Source organism: Mus musculus, chromosome 12, assembly GCF_000001635.26.
Source record: "Mus musculus strain C57BL/6J chromosome 12, GRCm38.p6 C57BL/6J".
Taxonomy (NCBI): domain Eukaryota; kingdom Metazoa; phylum Chordata; class Mammalia; order Rodentia; family Muridae; genus Mus; species Mus musculus.
Window position 1 is genome coordinate 12324454 of NC_000078.6, and position 15944 is coordinate 12340397.

At 45.4% G+C, this 15944-nt stretch overlaps 1 protein-coding gene across 6 annotated transcripts in view; it reads left to right on the forward strand.

Moving 5' to 3' along the window:
* Cyria (CYFIP related Rac1 interactor A) overlaps positions 1 to 15944 on the forward strand; it is a 118832-nt gene that overhangs the window by 62320 nt on the left and 40568 nt on the right. The window lies entirely within an intron of this gene.

Below are 15944 nucleotides of genomic sequence, written 5' to 3' on the forward strand. Positions count from 1 at the left end.
CACAGAGCTTGGTTTTTGGTGGTGGCGGCGGTAATGTGCGTGTGCGTGCGTGCGTGCGTGCGTGCGTGCGTGTGTGCGTGTGTGCGTGCGTGCGTGCGTGTGTGTGTGTGTGTGTGTGTGTGTGTGTGTGTGTGTGTGTGTGTGTGTGTGTGCATGTGCGCGTGCGTAACCTGGCTGTCCTGAAACTCACTCTGTAAACCAGACTAACGTCCAACTCAGAGATCCTCCTGCCTCTGTTTCCCCAGTGCTGCGATAAAAGGCCTGGCTTTTCCCACTCTTTCTTAACAGTGACTGTTGGGTTTGTTTGTAATGAATGCCATTGCCTTTATTTTCAGAGGCTACATAGCTAGTATATCTGATCCATTTCAGAGCATGCCAGTAAAGCGCTTGTCTGTCTGGACCCATGCATGATGCACGGGTGCAGACAGGGTGTTACTGAAATGAAGAACTCGCTGCAAATGCATAGGAAACAGCCTCTTTAAAATGCAAAGCAAGAAAGATTGCTAATTCTGCCTGGGGCTGGGGCTGGGGGTGGGAGTAGGGGTCTTTGAGGGTGTTTTGGCTGCTAAGTTAGGCCCCTCACAGGCTGAGGGGATAGGGTGCCAGTGGCAAAGAAAGCACAGAGAAAAAGAAGCAAGAAGGAGGCAGAATCGTGTGCCAGGTTCATATTTCTATGAGCTCTTCTGGGTTGGAAATTTAGAAGGAAGCTTTGGACCAAGTTTATGGGCTTTTAGGACACCACAGTATCTTGAAATATTTGTGCTGAAATAGCCATTGTTGAGCCCTGCTGATTCCTGACCCTGCTTGCATCCTGGGGTCTCACTCAGGAAGTAGCCCCAGGTCCCATACACACAGCTGCCAGCTCAGCTCCCAACCCCCTTCCCTCTCCTGGGCTTGCCCTGCCCGGTCTGCACAGCTTGCTTAGGGCTCATGCCAGGGTTTTTAACCTTAAAACATTAGTTTTGTTTGTGGGAAAGAGGGTTTCAAATCAATGTGATTATTCCTTTCAGGGGCAAAGACCCTTTTTCGATTCTAAATTCTCAAATGAGATTTCAGTACTTTGGGGATTCTACATTCTTCAAACTCAATGGAGCGCTAATGTTTCTGGGACTGTAGTATTTGCAATGAATGGCTTTTGAAAATGTTTTGATGCTTCTGCAATGTTTCGGGTCTCAGAGACCCTTTCCTATGGTACTACCTTTCCCTGCACGGTTGCTGCTTAGCTCATGTTGCGCCTCCTGACAGGAAGCTAGAAACCCCAAGAAAAGATTGGGGGTGAGGTGGGGGACATGGATGTAAAGTGTGAAGACCTAGGTCTGATCCTCACATACTAGTGAAGAAGACAGATGGGGTGGTGCATGCTTGTGACCCAGTGTGAGGCCAAGATAGGTGGATTCTGGGGCAGGCTGGCCAGCCAACCCAGCCTATTGGCAAGCTCCAGGTCAGAGACCTTGTGTCATATAACAAGGTGATGGAGCCTGAGAAATATGGTACTGGTTCCCACATTTACATACACACACACACTCACACTCACACAGAGAGAGAGAGAGAGAGAAACAGACACTCACACACACGTGCACACACACACACACAGACAGACAGACACTCACACACACTCATACACACTCACACACACAAAAACACACACACATACAAAGACAGACAGACAGACAGACAGACACAAACACACACACACACACACACACACACACACACACACACACATACACACATACATACTACATCTGCCCTTGGACTGAAACTAGAATTGTAGGGATTTAATGCCTTCAGTTTGCACATACCCTGTCTCCCAAGATGCTCAGAAACTGGTGAGTGATCTGAGAAGCCTGCAGCAGCTCATGGGAGAGGCTGGGGAAGTAGTGCTGTTACTGTGGTCCATAAGGTAACATTGTCCAGAGGGAGAGGAGCATCCAGAGCAGTGGTATGGAGGGTAAGCCCGAAGACTATGCTGAGAGACGTGGCAGATGACGGATAGTTCCTGCCTGATGTAACCAGGTGGACGCGGGGATCTTAAATACACTGGACATGAGAATGTAGGGAACACAGATTGTGAGTGTATTATTGCTAAGCCAAGTTGTTATGCCTGTGGAAGTTCACCCAGCTTTTGGGCCGTTAGCTAAAAGCCAGAGTTGAGATGATGGTGGCACCTGGAGGGAAACAGAAGATCTTAGCATGGAGGGAGATCTTAGCATGGAGGGTGAGGAAGGGTGAGGAAAGCTCATGTGAATGTGTGTGGGGGGGCCCTTCCTAGGGACAAATAAGGATGGCAGGGTGTTGCAGTATCCTTTGAGGAGAGCGGTGTGGCCAGAGGAACACATGGCACACCCACCTCTGTACCTCCCCTCTCTTCTCCGAGGAGGGTCCCATCTGCGCTTTTCTGGGAAAGAACCTTGGAGAACTGGTCCCCCCCAGGACTGGTGGTCTGTGTCATTTCCTTAGCTGACTGTTGGAGCAGCCTGGATTGCATGGAACTACTGGGTGGTCCTTTCATTTTCTCCACTGAAGTTGAAGCCATCAGAAGGCAGTGGGAGCAACCTTCCCAACACAGCAGCATAAGTTCAAGGCTTTTCCGAGCTCAGTGCGCCAGCCTCTGGGGCTCCTTACCCTGCCCATGGTGTCTCTTTCCACGTGTGACTCAGCACGGCTGGCCTAGGTGGGCTGACACTAAGCTTCCTTAGGTAAGGAACAAACACGTCAGACTTTCCTCAGAAACTTCGTTTGGATTCTGTGGGGAGACAGAGCAAGTTCGCTAATCCTTTCTCAACAGCAGGTTGGCCCAGAGCAGGTTGGTCTCGGGTAGATTGCTTCCTTACTCCTTAGAATTTAAAATGCAGGGAGGGGCATGTTGATTAAAATGAGTCAAATGTTGCCCTCATTTCTTGGACATTTTTTGCTGCTGTAATATTGGTGTTTATGGGAGAATTAGCTGTGATGAGGTAAAAGTCTATTTTAAAAAGCTGAACTCAGTATAGCATTGGAAATGTAAATGAGTTAAATACCTAATAAAAAATGGAAAAAAAAAAAGCTGAACTCAGATTGAAAAGGCTATTTTAGCACTTAATTGCTCAGTTCCATTATGGTCTCTGTGTGTGTGTGTGCATGTGTGTGTGTGCATGTGTGTGCGTGTGTGTGCTTCGAATTCCTGTGGGTTGGCTTATAACTGGACTTGAGCAGCTTGGATTCCTCAGAGGATACCAAACCCTTCCGAGGAACACCTCAGTTTTAATGACTATGAGAATATTCAAGACATTCCCCATCTGAGCACCATTACTTGTAGTGGTAAAACATTTTGAAAACACGGCTAAGCCATTAACTCATTTTTATGGCCAAATGAAAGTGCCTAATAGACTTAGTTCTAAGCTGTTCCCCCTTCGTTCTCGAATGAAATTGTCCGTTGGCAACTCATTCCGCAGCGGAACTGAAGGCCTCATGATTTCATCCCCAAGATGGCAGATTGGTGAAAACTCACCACCCAGCCCGGCTAGTTTACACTGCTAATTTGCCTGGCAAATTCAGTTTCCTAGAGTTGACAGGCTGAAATCCTTTCATTGCATTGATGTAATACATACACACACACACACACACACACACACACACACTCACACACATACTCACATCCAGAAGTGCATCTAGTTGTATCATTTAAGGAATATAACTTTCCTTTCATTGAGAAGTGATTTGCAAGGGGAGTGTGTGTGTGTGTGTGTGTGTGTGTGTGTGTGTGTGTTACATGTAAAGACCAGAGGACAAACAACTACAGGTGCTGTTTTTAGGAGACAGTCCCTCATTGGCCAGTATACAGCTCACCACGTAGGCTAGACTGATTTGCCAGCACTGACATTACAAATGCATGCCACCATGCCCAGATTTTTCTGCATAGTTCTGGGTGATCATTCTTGGGTCTTCACGCTTGCTAAGTGTCTTAGTCATTCTATTATTCTGAAGAGACAAAATAACTACAGCAACCCTTATGAAAGAAAGCATTTAATTGATGCTTACAGTCTCAGAGCTTTATCATCATGGCAAGGAGCATAGTGGCACACAGGTACACACAGTGTGGAGAAGTAGCTCTGAGTTCTGTCTTGGATCCACAGGCAGCCAGCACAAAGAATAGATGGGCCTGACATAGGCTTTTAAAACCTCCGAGGGTAGCACACTTCCTCCAACAAAGCCACACCTACTCCAACAAGGCCACACCTCCTAATCCTTCTCTGCCTCACACTGGGTCACAAGCATGCACCACCCCATCTGTCTTCTTCAACTAGGATGTGAGGATCAGACCTAGGTCTTCATGCTTTACATCCATGTCCCCCACCTCACCCCCAATCTTTTCTTGGGGTTTCTAGCTTCCTGTCAGGAGGCGCAACATGAGCTAAGCAGCAATGGTGCAGGGAAAGGTAGTACCATAGGAAAGGTTCTCTGAGACCCGAAGACCCGAAACATTGCAGAAGCATCAAAACATTTTCAAAAGCCATTGCAAATACTACAGTCCCAGAAACATTAGCGCTGCAAAGTGCTGAAATCTCTCTTGTGAATTTAAAATCAAAAAAGTTTGTGAGGCCGAGATGGGTGGATTCTGGGGCAGGCTGGCCAGCCAACCCAACCTACTTGGCAAGCTCCAGGTCAGAGACCCTGTGTCATATAACAAGGTGATGGATCCTGAGAGACGTCATACTGAGTTCCACATTTACACACAGATACACTCACTGGTGACTAAGCATTCAAATATATGAGCCTACGGGCACCATTATTATTCAGATCATCACACGAGGCAAACACTAACCTAAGAAGCATATTTTGTTTGTTTGATTTTTTTTGTTGTTGCGTTTACAACCACCTATTATTTTGCATCCCATATGTTTTAGGTTAAAGCAAATGGAAGCTGGTAGTTTAATTAACTTGCAATTCTGAACAGCAAGGTGTTATAAATGAAATGTACAGAATAAGGAAGGATCTACTGTTATCAATAAGAAAAGAAGAATCTCTATTGAGTATCAGACTTATCAAGATGAGACCCTTTCATCGGACAGCTCCTGGGATGCAGGCAGAGGAGCCAAGATGTCCTGGCCTTATAGCATAGTGTAGGGACGCCTCCATAACAGGGACAGCCACTGCCCTCCCAGTGGTCCCACTGACACTCTGAATCGTGTCGATCACCTTGGCAAGTACACCGTCCCTACTGCTTTCCCAAAACTGCATCTTGTCCTTGGGGTATCCAGCCCGCCCACCAGAACTTGTCCACTTTTCTCCAGCCTCCTGAGGATGTTTCGGCATGGAAGTGAACTTTCTTTTCTTTAACTTCTAAAGGTCCCACAATGGAGTGGACTGAAACAAGCTGACAATGGGCATAGTCTCAGGAGGTGAGACAGGTACCTTTCATTAATGGGAAGTGTACCAGTCAGGCCAAGTATGGCAGCCCAAGGAGGGTCAGGTGGTGAAAGCTTAACTATCTTCTCTGTGGGGAAGAGGAATGTGGGAGCTGCCATGTACTTTGATAGAAAGCAAAGTGATTCTCAGGAAAGACAAATAGTCTAAAACATAGACAATAGTTCGGACTACGTGCCTGGCTGTGGAGGGTGGTGTCAATTCTGTTCTTCCTTCCTGCATGTTAATTACATGGAGGACATGTGGAGAAAAAGAAGGGAACCTCAGAAAAGTCCCTTTCTGTGCAGGGAGGTGGGGGACAAGAGGAAGTGGTGGGAAGAAGGTCAGAGAATCCTTTATCCTCCTCTGGTTCAGAGCACACAGCAGGCAGAATATCTGCGTTCAGATGCTTGCTTGTAGACCTCGGCAAAATCAGACACGGGTGTTACCACCGGTCTTACCAGACTTAAGGCAAAGCAAGGTAGTGAGGTAACAGTGCACACAAAGGCACTGTCCTGAGAGTTGGGAGGTCAGATCCCACTTGTACCTTTGCCTCAGTCCTGGGCGAGTCAGAGTGTGTGTGTGTGTGTGTGTGTGTGTGTGTGTGTGTGTGTGCATGCACATGTACAGTTCCCAGATGTCCACATTTTATAAGCCAGTAAAACTTCAAGATAAACTCTAGGGAGGAAAGATACGACAGTCACCTTCAATCTGTAAAATAAATCAAAACAGAAATATAGATGTGTGTGGTTAGTGTTGGCTCTCTGAATGGTTCCTGTTGTAGCCTTTGCTTTTCTCATTTACTTTGGGGAAACCAAAGTTTGGGAACCTGTTGCGCGCGCTCAACTGGCCAGGAAGAACGACGCTGCTACAGGATCCTTCTGCACACGTTTATTCAGTCCTGATTCTTCTTGTTTATATCTCTCTTGTTTATATCTCCCTTGTTTATATATCTCCCTTGTTTTTATATCTCCCTTGTTTATATCTCCCTTGTTTTTATATCTCCCCTGTTTATATCTCCCTCCTAATAGTAATCCTCTCTCGAATAATAATCCTCCCTCTAGCCTGGGCCTCTCACTCTTTTATACTCTCTCTCATCCACGAACCGCAGGCCACGCCCCCTCGCCAGTCACGAGGCTTCAGCTAATCAGGGCAGCAGGGGCAAATCTCCACCAAATTGGATTCATCTGTATCCTGGTACACCTGCGCAGCACTCAAGATGTTTGTGTCTTATATGAGGAAGTCAGGTGCAAGTCATATGACTTAGCTGCAGTCCCTGGCGCCTTTGGGACTGCCGCCACACCCGCTCCCCACAATTCCCCCTTTTTTCTTTTTTGGCAGAGAGAATGTCTGTAGAAAGCCCCCCGCAGCCATGTCCCTTACCCGTCCTTGGGTGACAAACAGCATTGGTTTGATCCCTGTCTTAGGTTGGTGACATGCCCAGGGAGTCTTATCACTGACTACCTCTCTATCATGCCAAGCCACACCTGGGGAGATTGTGTTTTGCTTGCGGCAGGTGCATCAAAAGCCAGGATGTTGATTAATCTACAGCCAGATCTTAATTGCTGCAAGCAAGCCTCATGGGTGAAGGTAGAGGTCTGATCCCCAGTGTGCAAGCATAGGGGCCCTACACAAAACCATCCCTTAGGCTCATCACCCAGAGAGGTCTTGGCCAGCTCCCGTGTCGTTTTTCCTGAGGGAAGGGAACTAGGACACTGAACCTTCATGCAATCAGACGTGCCTTCCACAGGATGCCAACAGCAAGCTATCCTCTGTGCAGTGCTTAGCCTCGCAACCCATGGCATAAAGCAGCATTATTTCTTTTAGAGCGGCAAACCGAATCTGAGGAGATTGTCCCGCCTCCACTGCAGCAAAAGCCTACGCTACCATGGCGAAAGTGCGGGCCGCACACTCTGCACCTAACACATGTGCCAAACACACAACACACACACACTATAACAAGCATACATCCCAGGGCTCTCATCCCCGCTCATCTTCCCTGAAGCAAGGGATAGATAGCCAGAGGGGCTATATCTTTAAGGGAAATTCAGGGATCAAAAAGCGTGGAAAAATTTGAACGTCATGTCGAGCTGGTATCGGCTTCTGGAACACCGAAAGGATCTCCCATCTCGGCTCCATCCTTTGTGCTTGTGGGATCATCCACCACATCCACAGGGGCAACTGGATCAGGAGCCTCATTCTTGCAGCGTCTCACCAATCTCTCCAGCACCCAAAGAGGTTCCGTCTGGTCCTGTGGAAACACACAAACAGACCCTCTCGCCCACATCAACACCTGATCCTGTCGATCCTCTCCAAATCTCCAGACAGAAGGTCCACCTACAGGTGGCTGCTGAGGAGGCATAGGGAGGCGGCACAAAAGCTAATTTGCCTTCCTCCTCCACCTCGGCTCTTTTATTTCGTCCTTCCTGACCACCTGATAACACTGTGTCTCCTTTCTTTTTCCTTTTTCTTTTTAAGCCCTTCTCCTCTTCCGACATATTTTCTTGTTGCTCTATAAGGATTTTCTGACCTGTCTTGACTGCCTCTACACACAGTTTCAAACAGTAACAGAGTCCATATATCAGAACAAACAAGACCAAAACTATCAGACCTACCCACAAAGGGTCAATGGGAGAAAAAAGCATAACTACACAGCGAGGATCTATTGATCACTACACTGAGGTTATCATAGTTCCTTAACTTGTCCCCAAACCAGGAACCTTAACTTATCCCAAAACCGGGAACCTTTCGTTACCTTGTGCCTGCTTGCTGGCAACTTTATGCTCACCTCTATTTTATCAGAGGTCCTTCCCAAACTCCTGGGTTACTTTGTGCCTACTTCCTGGCAACTTTATGCTCACCTCTATTTTATCCGAGGTCCTTCCCAAACTCCTGGGGTCCCAAGTTTCACTCACTGTGAACTTACCCTGCCGGCAACCACTGACTGCTGAAAGTTCTGAACTCGGTGGGGGAGTCGGTTCCCCGTACGGGCCACCAATTGTCGCGCCCACTCTCGACCAGCAAGAACGACGTGACCACCAGTCCTTCTAACAGCAGTTTATTCAGTCTTCATCTTTCTTCTTTCTCTTCATCAGTACCGTTCCCCAGCTGAAGAGTTCTGAATCCACGCCAGATCCTTCTCAACAGTCTGTTTCACGGGAACCTTTATTAACCCCTTCTTCCCCGTTATGCAGTTCTGAATCCTCCCTGTAGCAGGGGGTCTTCGCTTGTGCCTGAAGATGTTTCTTTTCCCGGGTTTCTCGTCCCGTCCCGAGTTTTTCTTCCCGGGTTTCCGGCACCAACTGTTACGCGCGCTCAACTGGCCAGGAAGAACGACGCTGCTACAGGATCCTTCTGCACACGTTTATTCAGTCCTGATTCTTCTTGTTTATATCTCTCTTGTTTATATCTCCCTTGTTTATATATCTCCCTTGTTTTTATATCTCCCTTGTTTATATCTCCCTTGTTTTTATATCTCCCCTGTTTATATCTCCCTCCTAATAGTAATCCTCTCTCGAATAATAATCCTCCCTCTAGCCTGGGCCTCTCACTCTTTTATACTCTCTCTCATCCACGAACCGCAGGCCACGCCCCCTCGCCAGTCACGAGGCTTCAGCTAATCAGGGCAGCAGGGGCAAATCTCCACCAAATTGGATTCATCTGTATCCTGGTACACCTGCGCAGCACTCAAGATGTTTGTGTCTTATATGAGGAAGTCAGGTGCAAGTCATATGACTTAGCTGCAGTCCCTGGCGCCTTTGGGACTGCCGCCACACCCGCTCCCCACAATAACCCCTAGACAAAGTATTGAGTGTCTGCCAGGCCTCTGCTCTAGGTGCTAGGAATGCGATGAGGTGTTAAAACAGCAGCTCTGCCCCCAGAATGCTCACCTCACATCCAGAAAAGGCCATGAGAAAGCATGTGATTTGGGTCCTGAGCTGTGTCCCAGGCTGCACATAGCTTCGCAAGGGACCAAAGAGGAGCAACTAGCTCGAAGGCATAGGGTTTGTTTAGGTTGCAATGAGGCCAGAAGTCAGCATGATTTGGGGTTTCTTCCCAAGAAGGCAGACCTTCCCCTCACAGCCGTTCTTTCTCTTTTCTTTCATAACCCACTGAGTGCAGTTAGTGCTGCTCATATACATATGGGTGTAGGACCATCCACAGGAAGGAACATGGTCAACTTACCAGGAGCTACACTTCTAAGGAAGCTGCCTTTCCTGGAAGCCACCAGCTATCACTAACTCCTAAGCTGGGGAGCGGGGACTTTGAGTTGAGGTTGTAATGGTTTCTACTTCACATATTGGTTGTGAAAGTTTAAGCATGAGGGGGCACGAAATATTGTCACCACCTACAGGCGAGTGTGAGAGTGAAGCAGGAAGAGACACGTGCAAAGACCCTGGGGCAATGAGGAAAGGGTATGGAAAGGATTGCTTGTGGCTAGAGTGAAGGGAGCAGGTAGAAGGAAAAAAGGACAGAAGAAGCAAGCAAAGGCCAGGATTTCTGTGTCCAGGGCATGCATTTTGGTGCCTGTTGCCCTACAGATAGTGAGTATACATGGGAACTTATGAAGGCTTACGTTCAGAACGGTTGTGCAGTGAGCAGCGTGGAGATGAATGGGAAGGGTAAAGACGGACTAAGCTTGGGACAGTTGGACTCCACGCTCTTTGCGGGGCACAGATAAGCCCTACTGATGAGCTTCAGTCAGTAGAACAGTGTGCAAAGCTTCTGAATTCCCACTCAGGACGTTCCTGTCAGGGGAGAACTGGGCCTGCTCAGTCAGCAGGCATGGGAGAGACACGTCTAACAGGGAGTACACACCCTTGGAAGACAGGAACATGTCATAACTTACAATGTTATGTCTTTAAAAGGGGACACCCTGTTACTTCTGTGACAGGGAACAAAGTGTGAGATTGTGATACTTGACATCTGGGCTCCTGGCTTTAATCCATGGACAGAACTCATGTCTTTTGTCCTCTAAATTAAGATACTGAAAAAGAGGCTCCAGTGTTAATGCGCAGTGCCTTCTTGGAGAATTTGAGATGCACTGAGACTGCAGACCAGGAAGTCCAGACTCCATCTGAAGTGCCTAAGAATGGAACACTTGCTATCTCCAACGTCATGGCATTCTACTATGTAAAATGAGCCTCGTACAAGCTTATGCTAAAGATTAATGTGCCTAGATACATCATTGACACAGATGTGGTGTCACAGGAATATATACCATTCATATGAATATATGTATACTGGTTTATTTATGGCTTATGAGTACACTAAAGCTATATCCTTCATAACTTTTAATTCCCAAAATATGCAGCTACAGATGATGTGAGTCTTTGATTCTTAAAGTCTTAGCACCAAAAGACCAAATAAATACCCTAGATTCAAGACAACTGTGGTTCATTCAAAGTGCTAGCAAATACCACCCTTTCTGATGGAAGCACTGACGAGTTCCTGCCTTAGATGTTTCAAAACACAAAACAAAACAAAACAAAACAAAACAAAACAGATAAAATAAAATAAAATAAACTGTTGTAAAACAAACTCTTTTAAGACCACCATTTTCTTCTCTCCCTCTGCCCTTGGTTACTCTGAGTCCTTGCAGAGTGCTAGAAAGTGGTTCGGTATAGGAATTCATTTTACACATCGTCATAATTTTAAGAGAAAGTCTTCAAGGTGATTTTATAAAATATTCATCTTCTGAAAATTGAGCATGGAGATGTTGGTATACATGGTTCACGGGTCACATTTCCCATAGCCCGTTTGCAGAAAACCAATAGCGTTTGCTTGTATTTGCTACATGTCTGTTACTGTGATAAGATACTATGACCAGAAGCAAGTTACAGATTTATGTTTCCAGAGGAGTAAAAGCCAGTTATGATGGGGCCATGGCAGAGGCGCAGGAAGCTGGGGATGTCGCCCTCAGCTGCCAGCATGAAGGCAGGGAGACCCGATTGGAACTAGGGTGAGGCTATGAACTCTCAAAAGCTCACCCCCAATGATGTAGTTCCTCCCAGCATTCCTGTGCTACCTCCCTAAACAGTGTCACCGACAGGGGACCAAACATTCAAATACATAAGTGTATGGGTGACAGTTCACCTTCTAACCACTGACTATATCCCTTAAACTACAGGCACAGCTTTTTAAAAACAAGCCACGATTGCTTGCATTTGGCTTTATATTCTGGGAAGACCGCTAATGCTGGCACTTAAACTTTTTTCTTCCAAACCAAAGTAGAATTGCAAAGTAAGTGTGTGTGTGTGTGTGTGTGTGTGTGTGTGTGTGTATGTGTGCGTGTGTGTGCATGTGCACGCACACATGTATTAATTTTCTCCTTTTTGAAACTGAAAATGTTAGCAGTGAATAATTTCTCTTGGAAAGTTGTGGATTTTCCACTGAGTGATAATAGAGCCAGTTCTGTAAATGTCAGTTGAACTGAGAGCCAAGAAAGTGATAATATAAAAAGAAATTGTATATCCAAAATTGCCAGCCCTTAATGATGATGCTTCCCAAGTCAGGAACATGCAAGTTATCTTTACAGACACCAGCATGACCAGAAGAACACCATGTGTTTTGAGTGTTTGGAGACATTTAGGCCAGTAACCCACTTTGTACACCTTTTATTTCCCAATGCCTAATATCTCCTAGATAAAAACTCTTCAACCTATGTTCCCCAGATCCCTGTGTGAGAAGCAGCTTCCTTCTTGAGTGAAACAGACTTGTGTAGGACATGGTGCCCCATTTGGTTCATGTCTTCTTTGAATTTCTGAAGACTATAATCTTCTACATGCCACTGAGCAGAGCTGATGTAGAACAAGCACATTTAGTGTCCAATAGAAGCTGGAGAGTCTCTCCATCGAAAAGTAATATATGTCTGTAATAACATCGTAATAATGTAGATTTTCCTCCTGTCCCCAGGCAGGGAACCCTGCAGAGTATGGTGTGCTACTCTATCTCCAACAGAGAAATGAGCTTGGACTTTGCTTTCTAAGATTTTCAAAGTCAAGCGTGAGACTCTCAAAGTCATTTGCCAGTTATCCATTTTTAAACCTTTCTTCTGCTGTCAACCAGTGTGAACATAAACATAGGTTCTTGCACGTTGTCATAAAAATTGAATAAATGAAGTATGGGAAAGCTTATAAACAAATAGTTGGCACTCCGTAAAGTGCTGCAGTTCTTCATAAGTACCAGGTGCATGCTGTTATTCATAAGTACCAGGTATACATTTCTCTCTCTTCATAAGAACCAGGTACAAATCACTCTTTCCACATATTGATGGATAATCAATGACCACCTTTGAGCACTTTTGATGTGTCAGGTTGTGCTTATGGACTGAAAGCTAGATTCAACTCCTAGGTGAACGCCAGGCTATGAGTCGTCTGGGTATCACCTGCCTTTGAGATCATGGCTTTCCTCTCTGCATGCCCCGTGCATGAGGGTGCCCAACATAGCCTTCATCAGTTCTTGAAGGGCAGTTACGAATGGTGGCCTATTTTCTGTAAAACCAAAGCACAAGAACGAATTGTAGTCACGTTGTTCTCCTATGACCTCTTTTAGGAAAAAGGTTCCCTCGGGGGGCACGGTGGACCTTCTGCATTGCTGTGTTCTCAGTGATGTCAGCCCCTGCAGCTGGGCAGGAATGACAAGCAGACGGCAAGTCATAGAAGGAGGGCGGCCATTAAGTCACCGAATAGAATGTGCAAACCAGATTTCCCAGCTCTGCAGAGCATACCCCTGGACTGCCCGAGCAGGCAGCTCTGCCACCCATATGTCTACTCTGCCACAGCAACTGTGACTCAGTGTGTCCTCAGATGTCCTCTTTGAAGCAGCTACCCTGAGCCAGAGGGGAATCTTCCTTGTCTTCACTTGCTCTTAGCCATAATGTCTATATTTAACCACTGTGATCCTCATAGTTTTATTTTTTGAATACTGAATCCTGAAAGGGACTATTTTTATTTCCCGCTCTTTTATTCTGCAAAAGCTCACATGCGAAATGCCTTCTCTAGCTACTTGCCCAATAGACTCACCTTCGTGTCCTGCTTGCTTCTCTACCTTCATGCGCCTGATGAGCCCTTTGTTCACACGTGAATATGTCAGCATCTGAATCCTTCAGCAGGTTATAAATGTTATTCTCTTATTGAATGGCATAAAGTATGTCTAACTTCAAGTATTAGTCTATCTTAAATAAACTATCTCTGTAGTATTGTGGTGCGATCACGTGATCGATCAGTGTGATCATGAAGGAGCTGTTTGAACAGATTGGAGAGGCCTTGGTATGAAGGATTTAGATGAGGGGCCTTTCTAAATGGAGATCAGGGTTCAGTTTTTAAAAGATATCATATTCAAGGTCCTGGTTTTGATTCTGGATATGTGAATAATAAATAAATAAATAAATAAATAAATAAATAACAAATACATAGATGAGTCTACTTTATGACCATCTACCTGATGCACCAGTTCTCTTGTTTGACTTGTGTAAATGAGAATAAAATCTCAGATATTATTGACCAAGATAAAACATTACAGGCACCCCATCTTTTCCCCATGAAGAAGACGAGATGAAATATTTCTATAGAAACTTAGGTATATTGCATTGGGTTTGAAAATCATGCTTCCAAGGCCCCATAAAAAACAGTGTTAACCCCTAATAGTGCATCACGCCTCCAAGTCATTGTTTCTGAAATGAGACCCCACACATCTAGAATCCCAAATGTTCCAAGTAACTCACCCTGGCTGTTGTTAGAACTGTGTTCTAAAATATTTGCCATAATTAACCAACCATCTCAAATAACCCTATGAAGAGTTAGACTTTTACAGTTAGCATTTGGAGATATCTCCACATTTGTTTGTTTGGGGCTTTTATAAATTTCAAAGGTTTGGCATATTTCCCATGTCTGGATTCTGGCAGGACAGTCATATATAAAACAGTTGTTCAGTAGGAAGGTGAATCTGAGATATATTCATCACAGCAAAGTAGGAAAGTTAGCAATATTTAACTTCCATTAAGTTATTAGGTACGAAAGCCAGCCTACTATTAAATGAATCATCTTCCTGTAAGAACTGGAATTGCTCATTAGAATGCGGTCTAAGAGGGCTCGAGAATACCGCCTCATACAGGATGGAGTCTACCAATCTTGAGCTTTACATCTGGCAGAATTTGCGGTTCATGGGGCGTGCTCAGATATGTTTTCACAGGAAATGTGCATAGAGGCAGGGGATGAAAGTCAGAATGGCAGACAGGATAAGGAAGATGTTTCTTCAGAAGAGAGAATTATAGAGCATTCCTCCATTGGTCTTCTCTGGAGAACTGCATGCACCCTACCAAACTTATCTTCTAGGAGAAAGTCCTGAGTGCATCTGAAGGCTGTTAGGGTAATCATGATGCAGGTGGTAATGGCACTAAGTACCGTCATCATCTATAAAGCAGAGGTAGGTGAAGACCTCTAAAGAGCTCAGGCCCTGACCTGCTTTCAGCCACATAAATATGTTGAATGAATGGGATGTGTGAGTGACTGTCCTCCCTCAGGGACAGTTAATGTCTAGGAGTGAGAGCTGTAGAAAGTTTGCTGTTTACTTCAAGAAGTAACTCGTAACTGTTCTCTCCATTTTTGGTTGAGGACTGTGGACATGCAGCAGAGTTGTATTTCTCTGGTGGTTATACCTGCATTTATACATGTCTCAAACTACTATTTCTTTCCTTTAAAACCTTTTTTTTAGTTTTATTTATACTATTATTTTATGTGGATGAGTGTTTTGCCTGTGTGTATGTATGTATATACCATATGCATGCCTGATAGCCATGGAAGTTGAAAGAGGGCCTCAGATTCCCTGGAACTGGAGTTGCAGGCCTTTATGAATCAACATGTGGATGCTGGACAACATCAAAACATGTCCTCTGCAAGAACAACAAGGACTCTTAATCCCTGTGCCAATTCTCCAGGCCCTTGGGCTGCTGTCTCATTGAGAATGGCTTTTTTGATAATATGACTTTCATTTCTTGTAAAATTGTAATTACTGTTCTCTCTCTCTCTCTCTCTCTCTCTCTCTCTCTCTCTCTCTCTCTGTGTGTGTGTGTGTGTGTATGCATGCTCTCATATGTAGAAGTCAGATGACATCTTAGCAAGTGGATGGAGTTGGTTCTTTCCTTCTACTGTGTAGGATCTAAGAATTGAACTCAGGTTGTCAGGCATACCAGCAATTATCTTTCCTTTTCTTTACCAGACTAAGGTGGGAAGATCGTGAGTTCAAGGACAATATGGACTAGAGAGCAAGACCCTGGAAATTTGGGCTACCTAGCATGTCAGAGCGAGATGGTAGGAGGAGGGAAGAGGAAGAAAGGAAGGAAGAAAGGAAGGAAGGAAGGAAGGAAGGAAGGAAGGAAGGAAGGAAGGAAGGAAGGGGAAAAAGAATACAAAAGAGAAGAAGAAAAGAAACCCTGGCCACTCGTGCAGATATATTTTAACAACACCCTCTCTGTCATACTTGCCCAATGATGTGTTCTATACCAGCAGGAAACAAAGGGAGCCAGAGATAGCAGGTATATGGTTACTGGGCTTGTAAAA